This window comes from Phocoena sinus, chromosome 9, assembly GCF_008692025.1.
Source record: "Phocoena sinus isolate mPhoSin1 chromosome 9, mPhoSin1.pri, whole genome shotgun sequence".
Lineage (NCBI taxonomy): Eukaryota > Metazoa > Chordata > Mammalia > Artiodactyla > Phocoenidae > Phocoena > Phocoena sinus.
Genome location: NC_045771.1, coordinates 28,976,061 through 28,988,957, shown reverse-complemented (window position 1 = coordinate 28,988,957; position 12,897 = coordinate 28,976,061).

Here is a 12,897-nt window from a genome sequence, read left to right as displayed (position 1 = left end):
AGCCAAGTGAAGAGAATCCTTTGAATTTGGGGTTATCTGCAAAAAGGAGAAACTACATCTAATTTCCCTTGGGCAACAGGGTTGGGGATATGCCTTCTGTATCTATTTGGTTAAAACAGTTGAACTGGTGAAAAGACAGTAGTAAAGAAGCTCTATTGGAGCAGTCTGCACTCCCACTATTTATCCAGATAGAAACTGCAGGCAGGATATCCAGGCTTGAGTTGCATTACTAATATCATGAACAGCAAGACTATACCAACAAGAGAATATGGGAGGTATCCTAGAGTAGGAATCTGAGTAGAACTCTTTAATAATTCATGCTCTCATCCCAGGTAAGAAAGCCAGCTTTGGAACGCAGGTGTAAACATCTGGCCTATCTCATATTTCTCTTCCCATGTTCTGCTGTAAGAGGAGAAAGGTAAACCCAGAAAAGGAGGGGACAGAATTAGAAAGGGAGAAGAAATGAAAGAACAGGACCCACACACATAACTCCACAGTGCAATCTCCTTAGACCTTTAAACAAGCACAAGACACAGAGAGGAAGTGTGCTAATCTAGCATGTAGCTGAACTTATGTCATTCTAGAATGGGATCAATTTTTTAATGTCTTGGAATGGATGAAAAGTTATGGAAACAATCTAAGATAATTTTAAGAGTACTGGAAACAGTGATTTAACAGAGCATGGTTGAAAGTAGCAATTGGAAAAAAATAAAATTATTTCATAATTAATACCCAACCAGGATGAACCTGCCTAATAAACCAGTTACCTGTATAAGCATTGAGCACCAGTGCATACATATTTGACAATAGTACTGCAAAGAATTAACTGCAAATAACTTTCAGCCTTGTTAGCCTTACATTATCAATAAGCTTGGGTAGGAAAACTGACCAAAATAGTCAGTTTAATAGGAACTCATGTTTTACCATGTATCACAAAAATGTACTTAAATATAATTTACTGTTTGTTATCAAATACATATAGACCTTTATCTTTTAAAACAGAAGTCCATTTTTGTTTTACTTCCTTTGTAAATATTACAGTCACAGAGCCAGGAGTGCAAGTCTCAATTTCCTTCTAACTTCAACTTTTGACTTGTTTTCACATCTCTCACATATTTTGAGTGAGCTTAGGAATAAGCATTTTTTTAATGTTTTCCACAAGGTTAAATTCTTTACTACTTTCTATTTCCAGTGCTTTGAAAACTAAGCAAGAGAACAGAAACATATCCACGAGCCTCTGTATCAAGTCACTAAGAATAGTCCAGCAAAGAACTCTTAAAAAATGACTCATCCACCCTAAAGTTAAAAGTATATCTAGGGACTTCCCAGGTGGCGCAGCTGTTAAGAATCCACCTGCTAATGCTGGGGACACAGGTTCAAGCCCTGGTCCAGGAAGATCCCACATGCTGTGAAGCAACTAAGCCTGTGCGCTACAACTACTAAGCCTGCGCCCTAGAGCCCGCAAGGCACAACTACCGAGCCTGTGTGCCACAACTACTGAAGCCCGCTAATCTAGAGCCCATGCTCCACAAGAGAAGCCACTGCAATGAGAAGCCCGTGCACCACAACGAAGAGCAGATCCCACTCGCGGCAACTAGAGAAAGCCCGCACGCAGCAACAAAAGACCCAACGCGGCCAAAAATAAATAAATAAAGTAAAAGCAATCTCTCTTTTAAAAAAAAAGTATATCTAATTCTTCCATTTAGGAGTTGGTTTTATCTGCTTATCTTCAGTGGTGAGGATTAAAAATCATCTAGTTTTTTCACTTTATAGCTTTCCGCAGCAATATTTTTTTATCAGTTTTTAAAAAATTCTTTAGAAACTTCTGCTTTACTATCTAGTAAGGAAAGCTTCCAATTATTCTCTTTTTTTATTTATTATGTTTTAAATAAATTTATTTATTTATATTTTTGGCTGCATTGGGTCTTCGTTGCTGCACGCGGGCTTTCTCTTCTTGCAGTGAGTAGGGGCTAGTCTTCGTTGTGGTGCGCGGCCTTCTCATTGCCGTGGCTTCTCTTGTTGCAGAGCACTGGCTCTAGGTGCGCAGGTTTCAGTACTTGTGGCACATCAGCTCAGTAGTTGTGGCGCGCTGGCTTAGTTGCTCCGCAGCATGTGGGATCTTTCCGGACCAGGGATTGAACCCACATCCCCGACATTGACAGGCTGATTCTTAACCACTGTGTGACCAGGGAAGTCCTCAGCAGCAATACTGAATCAAGTCTGTACATCACTGGTATAACCCTTTATATTAAAATTTGTATTAATCTTTTTGGAAGCATTGGTAATACAATGTATATCCTCATATTTTTCAGGGTAATTATAAAAAAGTTCTTTTTAAAAGAAGGAAAATAATTTCTTCTCCCTCCTCTGCCCCCAGATGAATTAATTTCCTCCCTAAGCTTTCACATCTCCAAATGTGTTTTCAGTTTACTTGACTACAGTTGGCCCAACTGGTCACTGTTTCCTTGAAATCTTCCTTCTCCTCTTAAGACATGATATTCCTATTTCCTTGGCTACAGTTTCCCTCTTTCCCATCTCCTCCTCTATTCTTGACTCACACTGCTTACTTTGATATTATGTTCTCTTCTTTCTGTATATTTTCTATGTTTAACCATTCTTGCAGTTTCAGCTATCATATTTAGGTTGGTAATTCCTAAAGTTTACAACTTATATCTCAGTGTTTCATCCTTTTTCCATCATCTATGCAGAGGGCATGTCTCATGGTGTCTGCAATATCTGAAATGTAAATAAGTCTTAAACCCAGTCAAATGACCCTACTATTTAACTGGCACCCTGAGTCTCCCCCTAGTCAATCAAACACTGTCCCTGCCCCACTTTGTGAATTTGTATTTTCCTCTTCCTTTCTCTGGAAACCTCCCAAGAGCAGAACTTTATCTTCTTACTGGGATTACTGTGAAGCCCCCAGTTATCTGCTAGATCTCTAGCCTCCAAGCCTATCATTCTATCCTGCACACTGCTGCCAGGATTATCTTCCTCAAACACTACCTTTATGATGTCAGTCTCTTAGAACCACTTTCTCTCGCCTTTGACCTCTCATCGAAATTCCTGAGGCTGGCGTCTAAGGCCCTTCATCAACGGGGCCCACATTCCCCATATTTTCTAAACAAACATCTCATTACTCTTCAACATACCATTGTTTTAGCTTCATCAAGTAAACCGTAACTTCCCACATATATCTTAATTAACCCTTTTATGTGTTTTTTTCACAACCTCACATTTCTTCCTTCGTCCTTTTTACTGGCCCATGATTATTACTGGCCCTCCTTACTATCTTTGGCCATTTAATTACTGCAAGTTTGCCAGTCTAAGACTACAAAATTTTCTCTACTTCTCGCCTAGCCTATTTTTGGATTTTCCTTGAGGGTCTCATGCATAGTAGTCATCAGCGATAGCTTCCATATATTGCTGACAATCCCGTATCATTTTTCAAATAAATTGTCAACCTAAATGTATACAAACTACGTATAATTTCAGATGAATGAACTAACCCTAAATATGTCCAGTTCATTCATTAATTCAACCAACATTTATTGAGCATCTACCACATGTCAGCAACTATGCCAGTAGCTAGCAATGAAAAGATATATATTTTAAAATCAAAATACACTCAGTAATTTGAAAAGCTCCTCAAAAACTATTTTCCCATCTATAAACAAGCACTTTTTGAAGTTTATCCCTGGGTCATTTAAATATATATCCTTTATATCTAGGAGTCATTATCTGAGAGTTGAAAGAATTCCTTCATTCAACAAATATGAGTACCTACTAGGTGATGAAAGCTTGAATAAGTGAACTCTGCAAGTAGGGGAATTTTTTGTTATCCTATTGTATGTATCCTCTGTTAGAGAAAATACATTTTATATTATTAAAAATGTTGCCAAAGTACAAAAGGACATGAACTTCTTGCTTTCAGAAGCATTAAAAATAACTCTCCATATTTAATAATAATGTACTAAATGTGTCAATGACCCAAATGGCTCCAGCTGCTCCCTGTTACGTGGTGTCTCATTTTTCATACATAATATATATGATGACCAGGTTTTTTCATCTCTTAATGGCTATGTATTAGAAGAAGACCAAATAAGAGCATTTGTGCAACCAAAACTGTTAGAAGGCAGTCTCATGTTAGAGACCCTCTCCTCTGTTAGTGACCTTGTCTCTGAGATGGGTCTTTTTAAGGAGATCACTCAGACATGAATAACAAAAACTACAGATGTTTCATAAATCGTCTGTTCACAGGATACACGTTTCTAAAGTGTCAAGAAAGAGTCCAGCTGCCTGTTTGAAATTGTATACAAACTACAAAATCAAGGGCTGATCCAGATTTTGTTGAACCTGAAGCTTATACAATATTGGGAGACACTTCACCCAGAGCAAAGACAATATGAGGTACAAAAGTGATGATTTATTTAGAATAAGAAAATCAACCACCAAAATTACTGCAGATTCAAGGTCCTTTCTTCAGAGATTTCTTGAGCCATTTAACAGAGATACCAACAGAGAAATGCTTCCTGATAGCAACCTGGATTCTCCCCTCCATTTAAAACTCACAGTAACTCCCAGAAATCTCACACTCACCAGGGGAGGTACCCTGAAGCTTTAATTCATAAGCTGCATGGGAAATTTACTTCTGCATAGTTAAAACAAACAAATGAACAAAAAAACCCTTTAATACTCTTTTACATGGTTTCTTCTGTCCTAGCCTTGGCCTTCTCCAGTTAAGCTTCTGGCCTTTTCTGGGTTTCCTATGATGTGATCATCATCTTTATTAAACAATATTTAGGATGCAGAACATGGTGTCCAGGGACTATTGGATACATATCTCTACAAAGCTATCACCATTCTCTCTTATCCCCCATCACACAGAGATCAGCAGGACAACTATGCAGCCCTCATTTTTGTCCTCCCAGTTTCAGTCTGTATCTTCCACACTGACATCCAAGGGTTTCAACCTTTTTGTCTGCCTTCTTGAGTTTCTTGAGTTTCTCCATGTTCAACGTCAGCATGACATTCAGACCCACATCCTCTCCAGAGTGCTAAGTTCTTGGACAGACCCTCAGGTTCTGGGGGCACCTGTGGTACAGCAGACAAGACAAGCCAACAACTGAAGCCAAAAGAAAAACCTTTCCAAAAGATATTTCAGATAGTAAAGCAAAACGAAACGTTTTCCTACATCCTCTAACTAGAAAACCATAGAGCAGCTTATAAAATACCTCAGTCTCACAAAAAAACTACATTGCCTTTGCATCTACAAATTTACAAAATGTTTTAGACCATAAGTTTATTTTCTGGTCATAAATAGAACTTTTAAACACACTATTAACTGGGAGATCTTGAATTCTCAGTGAGCTACAAATAGCAATTCTGGCTACTATTGGGGATTATCTCCTAAGGATAATGAAAATAAATTTTGCTTTGATATTTTATATCAGGTTTAAGAACACTAACTGGGGCAGAGACTCAGACTGGGAGTTTGGCCTCTATGGGTTTATTTCTAGTTCCTGAAAGTATCTTTGACAGTTCACTTCAGACAACTTTATTGAAGCTCATTAAGAAACTACTGGGTACTTTTGTTATAGTTTATTCTAATATGTTTTCTTTTAAGCAAAAATTTAGTTTGCCTCAATTTTAATAGTTCTAAAGAAAATTTAAAACAATACCCCACTGTCTTTGTTAGAGGTCAAGCTGTAGAACTTGCAGCACTGTTAAGGAAATTGTTTAATGAGGTAAAAAATTTCTCTTATGCAAATATATTGCTAATCATTTAGCAACTAAACGTGCTAGAAAAACTAGCCTCCCAAGAGAATAATGCACATTTTAGCAGGTACATTGTGGTATGTTTCTGAATGGATCAACCTCTTACTATCTGTTAGATAGTAGGAACCCATACATAATAACTGATAATACACTTATTATTATTTTCTTTGTACCACTTTTTGAATAAACTCCCTAAATATATAAAAGCATGTCATTCTTTGTAGTACATACAGGATACAAATAGCTAACACCTTCTAAACATATATTGTTATCTGACAACTTAGGAGATTTTTTTCCAAGGTGAGTATTTTGATATTCTACTTTATTAATATATAGATATGGAAATCATATCAATAAATCTGCTCTTTGAGAAAATATCTCAGTGGTTTTCCTTTTGGGAACCAATGCTTAGATCAGTGATATTCAAAGTGTGATCGAAGGACTACTATGAAGGTCCTCCTCAGTATACAGAAACGTATTAAGTGAGCTATAAAAGGTCATTAATAGTTGCTGTTTATAAACCAAAGTTACTGTTAGAAGAATTTTCTAAGGGCTTTAATGTAGCATTCTGTTACGAAGTCTGGCTGCTATGCTGTGCTTCACAATGTTGTAAAGCCCTACTGGGCACATCCCTTCAGAGAGTTGAAATTCCTGAAATTTTCTAGTAGACTTGTACACTATTATTAGTATACTTCAGTGTAGCTTTTAGTAAATTACAGGATTCATTTGCTGCTATTCTTTCTTTGTCTTTAATTCTATATTATTGTTGATTTTAATCATCATTATAACTATTTGTTATAAATTGTTAGGGTTTTCTCTTATAATTTGCATTGATACAGGTTTTCATAAGTACATGAAAAGGGTCTCAATATCAATAGTTGTCAGAAACATGCAAATTAAAATCAAAGTGAGATAACATAAAGCCCACTAATATGGCTAAAAATAAAAAGAATGTATAGATGTAGACATAAATATAGATCTCCTGTGGATACCATAAAGTTTCAGTGTATTCTTACCATAGTAGAGGAGAACACAGGGACTCACTGGTTGTCCAGTGGCTGAGCCTCTGCGCTCCAAATACAGGGTGCCCGGGTTCGATCCCTGATCAGGGAACTAGATCCCACATGCCGCAGCTAAGACCCAGAGCCACCAAATAAATAAATTAAATTAAATTTTAAAAAAAGAGAATACAATCTTGAGGGAGTTTTAATAGCATCTCAGAAAGAAATGACAAAATCAAGGTATTTGTGAAGATTGGGAGTCTGGTTTAAGGTGTATATTCAATGCAGGGCTTGATTGAGATTGGTATGGATCATTATAATTTAGGACTGATGGACACAGCAAGGTGAGGATTTAGAAGCATGAGTTTCAAAGGGTTTAGGGAAGTAAACAGTTGTTTGATGCTCTCTACTGAACAGTTGAACAGTTTGGTGTTTACTTAAATGGGTTTTTTTGTTTTGTTTTGTTTTTTGCGGTACGCAGGCCTCTCACTGTTGTGGCCTCTCCCATTGCGGAGCACAGGCTCCGGACGCGCAGGCTCAGCGGCCACGGCTCAGGGGCCCAGCCGCTCCGTGGCATGTGGGATCTTCCCGGACTGGGACACAAACCCGTGTCCCCTGCATCGGCAGGCGGACTCTCAACCACTGCGCCACCAGGGAAGCCCTTAAATGGGCTTTTAAGAGAGTCCATGGAACAAACAAAATTATTTTCATCTTCTCTTTTTCTAGACAAGAGTTTTCCAGAATGTTAAATTCATATTGATGAAGAGCAATAAAGTCATATTAATGAAGACAGCCAAATAATAAAAGTCATGCTTATACATTCCATAAGCAGAACGGATGTAGAGGGTTTCAGTTCTCACTGTCCTGCCATGTGGTAATTCTTCAGCTTGGGCTGTGAGAGGTCCATTAACATCTGGACCTAAATTGTCATCACATGAGTTGTCATGATAGCGTATCATGTATCCAGAGATGGTTGTTTTAACCTCCACAAGTGTCAGGTTTTCCTATTCCTTTTGTTGGATGGTCATTTGTTGGATCATTCAGTGCCCCAGTGGCTACTTAGCAATGTTCAAAAATCTGGAGATCACATATCTGAACACTGCAACCAGACAAATACTGAGGGAAGAATTATGATTAGAGTTTGCAATTCACTTGTCAGCCAGGAATCAAGGTGTCCAAATTAGTCAGAATAGATCTCATCCTCAAACCAGAGAGCCAACATACCAAATAGAGGTTTATTAGACAAACTGATCATCTTATGGTTTGTTCCCCCCCAAATCTTTTTGGTAATATTAAAGATACAAAAGAATTCTGCAAGAACATACGCACAATTCTTCCCCTGAAACGGCACATACTCCTCGTAAGCAGCCGATATTATATCTAAAGAGGCTCTGTTCTGAACCAGCACCTGTCCAATTTCATGAATTTCTCAAATGACACTTCTCTAGGAGGCACTTTCTAGCTCTTTTGTTAGTTTGTGAACCGTGGCATGTAGGTTTCTTCCTACTCCCCAGGCCTATTCTAACGCACATGGTGAACTTTTTCTAAAAGGAAAAACGGGTGGACCAAAACGGTCCCTGGGTGATGCAGACTATCTTGAAGATAGGAATCAGATTACCAATATAACAAGTCCCTGTCCAGTTGGCAGGTAGAAATCAGTGGTCCTTTGTACACAAATCCAATACCAGTCATTGGAAGCCTGTCAGTAATCTGTTTTTGGACAATCTACCCTAATGGACTGTCAAATAGTGTTGTAAAGTTTGGCACCACTTGTCAAGAAAGGCTCAGTACCAGGCAATGAAGTTTGCAGTATCAAGATCCTTAAGCAGATCTAAGTCAGAAGAAAAACTGTTTCTTTCTTAGATCTTTGAAAGTTAGTTGGCCTTCAAATATATACCATTTGTACCATGATCCTCCTCAGTTCTATTTTTGCGTAAGCTCAGTTTCAGAAGTGAGGCCCAACAAAAGATCACTGAATGTTGTTTCAGTGGAGACAGGAACCTCCTTTTCTAAGTACAATATGATATGGGGTTTCAGATTTCTCACTGTCTGGTCTGTTGTGGGGTTCTCTATATACAATGTTAGTTAACAGTCAAATACAATTACCCAGGAAACCAATGGATTTAGTATAAGGAATTGGTACCAAAGGAAGTTGGGGGGCTCCCAAAGGAACGTGTACTTTCTGTTACTTTAGTTGCATGCTTTAGTTGGCTAGTAAATTGAAGTCATTCATGGGACCCATACAATGGAGTGACTAAGGAAGCAAACATTAAAATTAGGAATATAATAGGTTTTTTGTTCTTAAAAAACATAGTTAAAGATAGTCTTAGTCCAGCAAAAGAAGAAAGAAAATGTCTAGAAAAATAAAGAACAAAATAATGAGATTAAAGCATTACAATCCACAGTCTTATTCTGTGGATGTTTGGTGGAAGCTCTCTATAGACACAGAGATAGATGTAGATACATCACTTAGTCATCTGCTCAGTCTGAAGATCTTGAGATGAAAAAATCTCCTTCAGAATACTGTCTGCTTCTGGAGAGATCCAGAGAACCCTCATCTTGAGATCTCTGCTAAGGACCATCTTCCAGTGATTCAAGAATATTTTGTACCTTTTTATTTGAAAGATATGAATCCAAGTATCAACCCCTTGGAATTTTACAGCTGTTCTAGTTGTAAACAATGCCTGAAGGACTCTTTCTAGAAGACCTGCTCTCAGATTTTAGGTCATTCAAGGGTTGTTTAGAAAGAATATGAGAACAGGCTGAACAAACTTCTTGATATAATATATTATTCCCCTAATTATCTGCAATATTTGACCATATCTGCTTAGAGACAGAGTCTAAGCAGTCTGGAGTCCAGAGTCTAAGCAGTCTGCTAAGAGTCTGGACTCTTAGATAGAGTCCAGAATTGCATGTGATATTTAGAAATATATATATGGGTCACCTTGTTATTAAAGATAAGGGGAGAGTCATTGAATCCCAGGAGTTGATCTCAGTTGCAATACCTTAAGCCTTAGAAGTTTGAGAGTCTCTTAAAGTTTTGCTAATTTGAATTCTAGTGTCCTTAACATGCTTCAAACTTCTCTGAACTTCTTTCTGTGTTATATCTCTTCTGCTTCCATCCAGAGAAAGTTGTGTTTTTCAAATTTTCTGTAATGATATCAAGCCCACCAAGATAATCCAGAATAACTTCCACACCTCAAAGTCCTTACCCCATAATCTGCAAAGTCCTTATTTGCCATGTAACATAAAGTGACAGAGGACCAAAGTATGAACATCTTGGTGGGAATATTATTCCAGCTACCATATGCCTATATCAATCAAAAAATTTTAAGACTGTTCTTCAATATGTAAAGAAATTTCTCCTTGTAAAAGTGAAGGGAATTAAGTGCATGATTGCTCCTCAGAGTACCTTCATCGATCACTTGCTTCATTTTTGCCTTTAATTTCTTAGCTATAACCAGACAATTCTTTTTACAACATCTTTTCTGTTTGCTGTATCTATCTGTTTAAAAATCTTTATCACAAGACTCTCTCCTCCAGTGTTTATGACTGAGGTATGAGCCTCTGACTATTTATCTGTAAGGTCATCAATTTATTTTAATTCTTATTCTGCTTTTGTTCAAAGCCTTTTTCAAAATGTCCACCAGCATAGGGAGATCTGACAATGGGGCTATTTCCCACTCTATTTTTTGCTTATATGCTAAATCCTTTATTTCTGGCTTAAGGGCACTTCTAAAAAGTGAAGAGAGAATCAAGGTTACTCCTGTTTCAAGAGCTAATCTTGAATGCTGTCTAAGCGTGTGTAAGAGCCTTTCCCTAAAGTCTCTGAACTCACCGGGACTTCCCTGGTGGCACAGTGGTTAAGAATCCACCTGCCAATGCAGGGGACACAGGTTCGATCCCTGGTCCAGGAAGATCCCACATGCTGCGGAGCAGCTAAGCTTGTGCACCACAACTACTGAGCCCGCATGTCACAACTACTGAATCCCACACCTAGAGCCTGTGCTCCGCAACAAGAGAAGCCACCACAATGAGAAGCCCATGCACCACAACGAAGAGTAACCTCTGCTTGCTGCAACTAGAGACAGCCCATGTGCAGCAACAAAGACCTAACACAGCCAGAAATAAATTAATTATTTTTAAAGTTATATTTAAAAAAAATAAAGATGATTGAGAAAAAAAAAAATAAAGTCTCTGAACTCATCCTTCCTTTGCTTACAGGCCTGGAATAGAATCCATTCATTTTCACAGAAAAGATTTTTGGGGAACCTTCAAAAGACCTTGTCTAACATCTATAGCTTTTCTAAATCTCTCTGATTTCTTATGAAATTTGGGTCCTTTTAAGACACCATCAGACTCTTTCCATTTTGCCTCTTCCATCTAATGTTCCCACTAATATATGAACTAATTGGTATAGATCTGGAGCCCCTGAATTAAAAATCCCTAAAACAATTCTAAATGTCTCTATAAGGTTTTGTTTTGTTTTGTTTTTGTCCTATATGGGCTTTGGAAAGTCTTTGGCAATGGCTCACAACTCAGAGGAAGAGTGGAGCTTAAAACCAACCTCAAGGAATTCTTCTATTCTGAGGGCTGTTTAACTTTAAGAAGTAATTGAGTTTCTGGCTGAATAGAAGGGAAGGAGAACAGACTAGAGGAACAAATAGGGTGAGAGGGAGATTGAGGAGAATAGGATGGAGGAAGAGGAATAGTAGGATAAAGACCTTGAGGTGTGTGTTTTGATTTAAAGGGAAATAAATGAGAGATATTTTAAGTTTTTCCTAGTCCTCTTTTGCTTTGACCAATTAATCTCTTAAGGAAGCAATTTTGGAAACTTAATTTCTTTTGGGTGAATTTGTATATCAATAAAAATGCAGACAATCTGCTACTTGGAATTTTGTTCCCTTTTCATTCTAAGATGTTTCTCAAATGAACAGTTTTGATCACATCAAAATTTCCTTTTACATATATCTGTCGACCCTTTGTATGTCTTCTTCAGAGGAGTCTCTATTCAAGTCCTTTGGTCATTTTTAAATTAAATTCTTTGTTTTTTTGCTATTGCGTTGTAGGAGTTTCTTATATATTTTGGATATCAACTCCTTATCAGATATATGGGTTGCAAATATTTTTTCCATTCTGTAATTGCCTTTTCACATTGTTGATTATTTCTTTTGCTGTGAAGAAGCTTTGTATTTGGATATAATCCCACTTGTCAATTTTTGCTTTTTTTGCCTTTGCTTTTAGTGTTCTATCCAAGAAATTATTGCCAAAATGAATGTCAATTATTGCTTTTTCCGTAAGTTTTCTTCTAGGAATTTTATAGTTTCAGGTCTTACGTCTAAGTCTTTGATCTGTTTTGAGTTATTTTTGTGTATGGTGCAAGGTTAGAATCCAGTTTAATTCTTCTGCATATAGATATCCAGTTTTTCCAACATGATTTTTTTATTAAAAGGATATTACAAAGGGTATTAAAGGATATAAATCACAACCAGATGAAGAGATACATAAGGTGAGGTACCAAACAAAGAAGCTTCTGTCCTCATAGAGTTTGGGGCCCAGTACTGTGGCACTTGGAAGCATTCCGGCTCCCCAGCTTGGAAGCTCTCCAAACCCCCTCATTTGGGGTTTTTATGAAGACTTCATTACATAGACATGACTGATTAAATCACTAGCCATTGGTGATTGATTCAACTTCTAACCCCCTCTCCCCTCACTGGAAATCAGGAGGGTGTGCGACTTAAATTTCCAACCCCCTATTCTTGATTGGTTCCCCTGGGTCAGTACCCACACTTAGGTGCTTTCCAAAAGTCACCTCATTAACATAAACCCAGTTATGGTGGAAAGGCACTTGCTACGAATGACAAGACACTTATTTCACCTTTATGGCTCTGAGGTGTTTTTAGGAACTGAGGATAAGAGAACAGATATTATAACAGAAGATGCTCCCATTGCTCATAGCTCAGAAAATTCCACGGGTTTGGGGAGCTGTGAGCCAGAAACTGTGGATAAAGACCAAATATATCTATAAGAAATACATCTGAATTGTAAATCAACTATGCTCTAATATAAAATAAAAATTAAATTAAGACAAGCAATATATCTGAATAACCAAATATAT